The sequence below is a fragment of the Coregonus clupeaformis genome, chromosome 33 (genome assembly GCF_020615455.1).
Source record: "Coregonus clupeaformis isolate EN_2021a chromosome 33, ASM2061545v1, whole genome shotgun sequence".
Taxonomy (NCBI): domain Eukaryota; kingdom Metazoa; phylum Chordata; class Actinopteri; order Salmoniformes; family Salmonidae; genus Coregonus; species Coregonus clupeaformis.
The window spans coordinates 24,547,554-24,553,194 of NC_059224.1; the positions used below are offsets into that span (position 1 = coordinate 24,547,554).

At 44.2% G+C, this 5,641-nt stretch overlaps 1 pseudogene; it reads right to left on the minus strand.

The window, feature by feature from the left end:
• Nucleotides 1-314: 314 nt before the first annotated feature.
• On the minus strand, nucleotides 315-5,641 carry LOC121548709 (annotated as a pseudogene).

Sequence of the window (5,641 nt, forward strand, 5' to 3'; positions counted from 1 at the left end):
GTCAGAACCGGGAAGACTAAAAACAAAAACGTGATAAACTGGAAAACTGGGGGGAAAAACGAGCTGGTACGACCTGACAAGACAAACTGGCAAAAGACAAACAGAAAACGCAGGTATAAATACAGAGGGGATAATGGGGGAAAATGGGAGACACCTGGTGGGGGGTGGAGACAAGCACAAGACAGGTGAAACAAATCAGGGTGTGACACCTACTCCAGAGAGACAGAAGCAGAACAACGAAAGAGTCACCCGGTCTACCAGTGAGGACAGCACACAGGCCCCACCTGTGAGCCAGCCAACTCCCATCCCCTCACTCAGTCCACCACCTCAGCCAGCCTCACCACAACTGATGAGAATGACCTCTAGAGGTTGAGAGGTAAAACTACCACTGAGGTTCAGAGACGATTGAAAAAAAAATATGAAAAAAAAATGAGGTATAGGAACAGCAACTGTTTCAGGCAGAATAATCCTTATGTTGCTGTGGACAAATATATGTTATTGAAATACAAATAGATTGTATTTAAACGGTCCACAGGGTGAATATTTGTATTAGGTAGAGAGGATGTTATAGTTTTAATTTCTCTCAGAAAGGGGAGGAGTAGTGATGTCTGATAGATATCTCCATCATTGATTGGTAATGTGTGTCATCGTCATAACCGGATAGGACTAACCTAGAAATGAGGACTAGCAGATAGTAGCTCGGTGGACTGCATGTTAATCGACTGATTTAAAAGTTAGTAAACATAACTAAACCGGATAATTCACTGCCTGGTCACCATCATGACAACCACTAAAATATATCACTTAACCTACAAAAATATATATATAGAAAGATAGAAATAAGCACAAAAAAAAGGACAGCAAACCCTTTCACCACCCTCACACCACCATGTGTGCATGTGTCTATAGTGTGGAGAGGGAGAGAGACAATAGGCTGCAGGACATCTTGGTTGTTGAAGAACGAATCAGTGATGCTCAGCACACTACCCCATGAGTCCTTTATGTTGCTATAGTTACGCCACAGGTTGCAGATCTCTTCTAGCTGGTTGTAGTTCACCTGCAGAAGAAAATGTCAAATACTTCATATTGTCTGTATATAATATGGATTGACTAACGATAGGGTTCGATAACCCATCCTTATTAGTGATATTGGATTTATCTTGGGAGGGAGTCCACCCTGGTAGGCGGGCCAACTGCAGGAGTATCCAATGAGGCGTCCGGTAGCATTCAGAGCCTTAGACATGGCAAAGAAAGAAAGAAAGTAAGAAAGAAAGAACAGTGTTCAAGCGAGCAAAAAGCTGAGAGTTGAGTAACCCACTTATCTCCTGTTTCAAACTTCAGCATGTCCATCCCAATGTCTTTGTATCTCCCCTTATCCATCCATCCAACTTTCTCTCCCACTCTCCATCCATCTGTCCTCCCTTCCTCATCCCCCTCTCACCCTGCTCCTGCTCCATAGCATTGGGGTAACAGCCGTCAAACTTCAGCATGTCCACTTTCCAGTCAGCAAAAGTCTGAGCATCTATTGTGATCTTGTCCAGGGGGGTACCAGGATAAACCCCACACGTATGTATGCCCATGTCCCCGTGATAACCAGCTTCAGCCCCAGTCATTGATGTAGCGCGCCAGTTTGGGGGAGCCACTTGGGAACCTGAGCGAGGAGGTTAAATATACACAGGTTAAACAAACATGTTACATTCTGTTAGAAAAAAAGCATAATGTGTGAGTGTGGGCACAACCAAATCAGAGTGCTGAATTTGCCATCATGTTGAAAGAGCCTGCGTGCTGGCCGCTCTGATGAACTCGCATTCTGAGTCAATACTTGTATCAACGTAAATCGTGTTATTTGCATGTGAAAATATAATGGGATCCATTTTTTATGTTTGCCCAGTCTTTGAGGGTATTCACAAATTAAGGAGTGTGGCATCCTTATCACAAGCTCCACAAACCCCACTGGCTTGCCAACTTCAACATGCCATCACTCTGCTTCCTCCATTCCTGAAGAGTGTGCCTTTAATGAAAGGGTGCATTGTGGTTTCAGTTTCCATTTCAAGTGACATAGTGTCTAGTCTTGACAAGGAAGCAAGAGTGGATTACTGACAGTTTTGTTTTCTAGCCTGTTCCACATGTTTACCAAACATATCACTGCATTCCATAGTGATACACTATCTATTCACTTTTTTAGCTCAAATGACAGTCCCTCAGTGCATTCAAGTGTTGGTTGTTCTACTGTTGTCCTTTACTGACACCTGGTGGACAATATGAGTGGTGGATATTCACAGTGGGTATAGATCAGAGTAGGCCTATGTGAGGGGAGCAGACCTGGAGCGGAGTGTGCCCAATTTGACTGGAGCACGGATCGAGTTTCCCAAAGGCTGGAGCGTTGGCCTTCTCACCCACTCCAATTTCGCTCCAGTACAGCTCCAATAGTGCTCACTTCACTTCACCAGCTCAGGGCATGCCCGGCCCAGCATGCATTTGTAGGCTACTTGTGTGCTGCTATAGCCTTGCTTTAGCTACTGTCATGGAGTTCGCTAAATATTTTCAGAAAAAGACTAATAAAACCCACAGGTGCAAAATCAAGGTGACATACACTAAACACAAATATAAACGCAACATGTAAAAAGTGTTGGTCCCATGTTTCATGAGCTGAAATAAAAGATCCCAGAAATTTTCCATACACACAAAAAGCTTATTTTGTGCACAAATTTGTTTACATCCCTGTTAGTGAGCATTTCTCCTTTGCCAAGATAATCCATCCACTTGACAGGTGTGGCATATCAAGAAGCTAAACAGCATGATCATTACACAGGTGCACCTTGTGCTGGGGACAATAAAAGGCCACTCTAAAATGTGCAGTTTTGTCAATTGGCATGCTGACTGCAGGAATGTCCACCAGAGCTGTTTCCAGATAATTTAATGTTAATTTCTCTACCGCAAGCCGCCTCCAACATCGTTTTAGAGAATTTGGCAGTACGTCCAACCGGCCTCACAACCTCAGACCACGTGTATGGTGTCATGTGGGCGAGCGGTTTGCTGATGTCAACGTTGTGAACAGAGTGCCCCATGTTGGCGGTGGGGTTATGGTATGGGCAGGCATAAGCAATGGACAATGAACACAATTGCATTTTATTGATGGCAATTTGAATGCACAGAGATACCGTGAGGCTCATTGTCATGCCATTCATCCGTCGCCATCACCTCATGTTTCAGCATGATAATGTACGGCTCCAGGTCGTAAGGATCTGTACACAATTTCTGGAAGCTGAAAATGTCCCAGTTCTTCCATGGCCTGCATACTCACCAGATATGTCACCCACTGAGCATGTTTGGGATGCTCTGGATCGACGTGTATGACAGCGTGTTCCAGTTCCCACTAATATCCAGCAACTTCGCACAGCCATTGTTGAGGAGTGGGACAACATTCCACAGGCCACAATCAACAGCCTGGTCAACTCTATGCGAAGGAGATGTGTTTTCTGATCCATGCCCTACCTTTTCTTTTAAAGGTATCTGTGACCAGCAGATGCATATCTTTATTCCCAGTCATGTTAAATCGATAGATTAGGGCCTAATGAATTTATTTAAATTAACTGATTCCCTTAAATGAACCGTAGCTCAGTAAAATCTTTGAAATTGTTGCATGTTGCATTTATATTTTAGTTCAGTCTACAACACAGGTGGCCGGTGGCACCTTAATTGGGGAGAACGGGCTCGTGGTAATGACTGTAGCGGAATCAGTGGAATGGTATCAAATACATCAAACACATGGTTTCCAGGTGTTTGATGCCATTCCATTTGCTCCGTTCCGACATTTATTATGAGCCGTTCTCCCCTCAGCAGCCTCCACTGGTATACAAAGATGAGGAGGACCATGAGCAAGAGAGGGAGTGCGGTGATGTAGAGTCCACAACTAAAGAATCATTGTGGAATCTGAAAAATGGTGGCCTATCCCGAAAATATGATGTGTACTACGTGTACATGCTAACAGAAAGGAACGAGGTGGGTAGCTAGCTAAGTGTGTCATTGTAGCAAAGGATTTATAAACAAAACATCTGATCTCTTAAAAGTTTCCTTCATTTTAGTTATATTATCTATACAATAGGCTATCATTGATTTTGTCCCAGTAGGCCTGACATATTACAGCTTTCCATTTGATAGGGTTATTTTGCCTAAAAACCTTTAGGCCTACCTATAGAAAAATACAGAAAAACAACTATGCATCCCTGCCCAGCCTGGCAAGAGTGGCCCGAAGGGTGCTTAGCATCCTCAGTGGCTCTGCAAGCGTGGAGAGGGTATTCTCCGCTGCTAGTCTGCTCTTTAGGCACCATCGCATGAGGCTGAAGCCACAGACTCTGGCCAAACTCATGTTTTTAAAAGTGAATTCAAAGGCACTGTAGGCTGAGCCTAATAAGGCATTTTTTTGTTTCATTTTTATTTGATTCTAAGTCAAGGCCTATATGCGCAATTTATAGACTATAATGCTGAGCTCTTAATGTTCCTGCCAGCCTAGTGTGTCGCAAATGCGTGTCACGATCGTCATAATGAACGGACCAAGGCGCAGCGTGATATGCGTACATCTTCTTTTATTACTTGTACACACACGAACAAAACAATAACAACAAACGATACGTGAAGTCCTCGGTTAACACCACAAACCAACACGGAACAAGATCCCACCAATGACAAGTGCACAAAAGGCTGCCTAAGTATGGTTCCCAATCAGAGACAACAAGCAACAGCTGATTCATGTTGCCTCTGATTGGGAACCACCCCGGCCAACATAGAAAACACATGAACTAGAAACTGAACATAGAACACAAAACATAGACACTACACAAAGAAATTAACACCCTGGCTCAACATACAAGTCCCCAGAGCCAGGGCGTGACAATGTGTCACAATTAATTTCTTTGTAGGCTATAGCCTTGAAATAATTAAAATAATAGGCTAATAATATAGCCTAAATAATTTATTTGTGTTCCTTCGTAGGCTCCCTGTCTGGCTCCTGACCTATTTAGAGTGTTTATATGCTGTTTAGTACGACATGTAGCCTATTTGAAGTGATGCGCTTCTTACAGTCACCTTTTCATGTTGCTTATTAAAATACTTTTCATTCAAATCATATGGTTTGGTTTCAATACTTCAACTGTGATGCTGGGGTCATTGCTGTGGGTGGGGATGCTGGCTGCAGGGTTGCTAGAAGCTGCTCTGGGAACAGTGGCTGTGGTGAGTTTCAGACTAAAAAGGGGCAGCGAGGGTGACGGTCATTCTCATCTGCCCTGAAACTCATTCTCCCAGCATGCTCTTTGCTGGGGTCGAAGGGGCAGCATGGGGGCCACGAGTTTAGAACCTCTGTAGCAGTAGGGGCGGTGCTAAGCTCGCAGGGTCTAGCATAGGGAACTGTCATACTGGGACCAGCAGAATTAATAACAGTAACCCTTGTTGCAGTGGGGTCCTTTATACTATGTGCACCAAAGAGTCCGTTCCATACTCAGATTAAAATGAGGGGTCCTCACAGGGGCCAGCATGATGGGAGGAATCTGCATGGAAACTGTAACCGTGGCAGCTGCATCTCTCTGAGCAGGGGCACTGGGAGCAGCATTGCTAGGAACAGCTGCACTGGGGAGACTGGGGACAT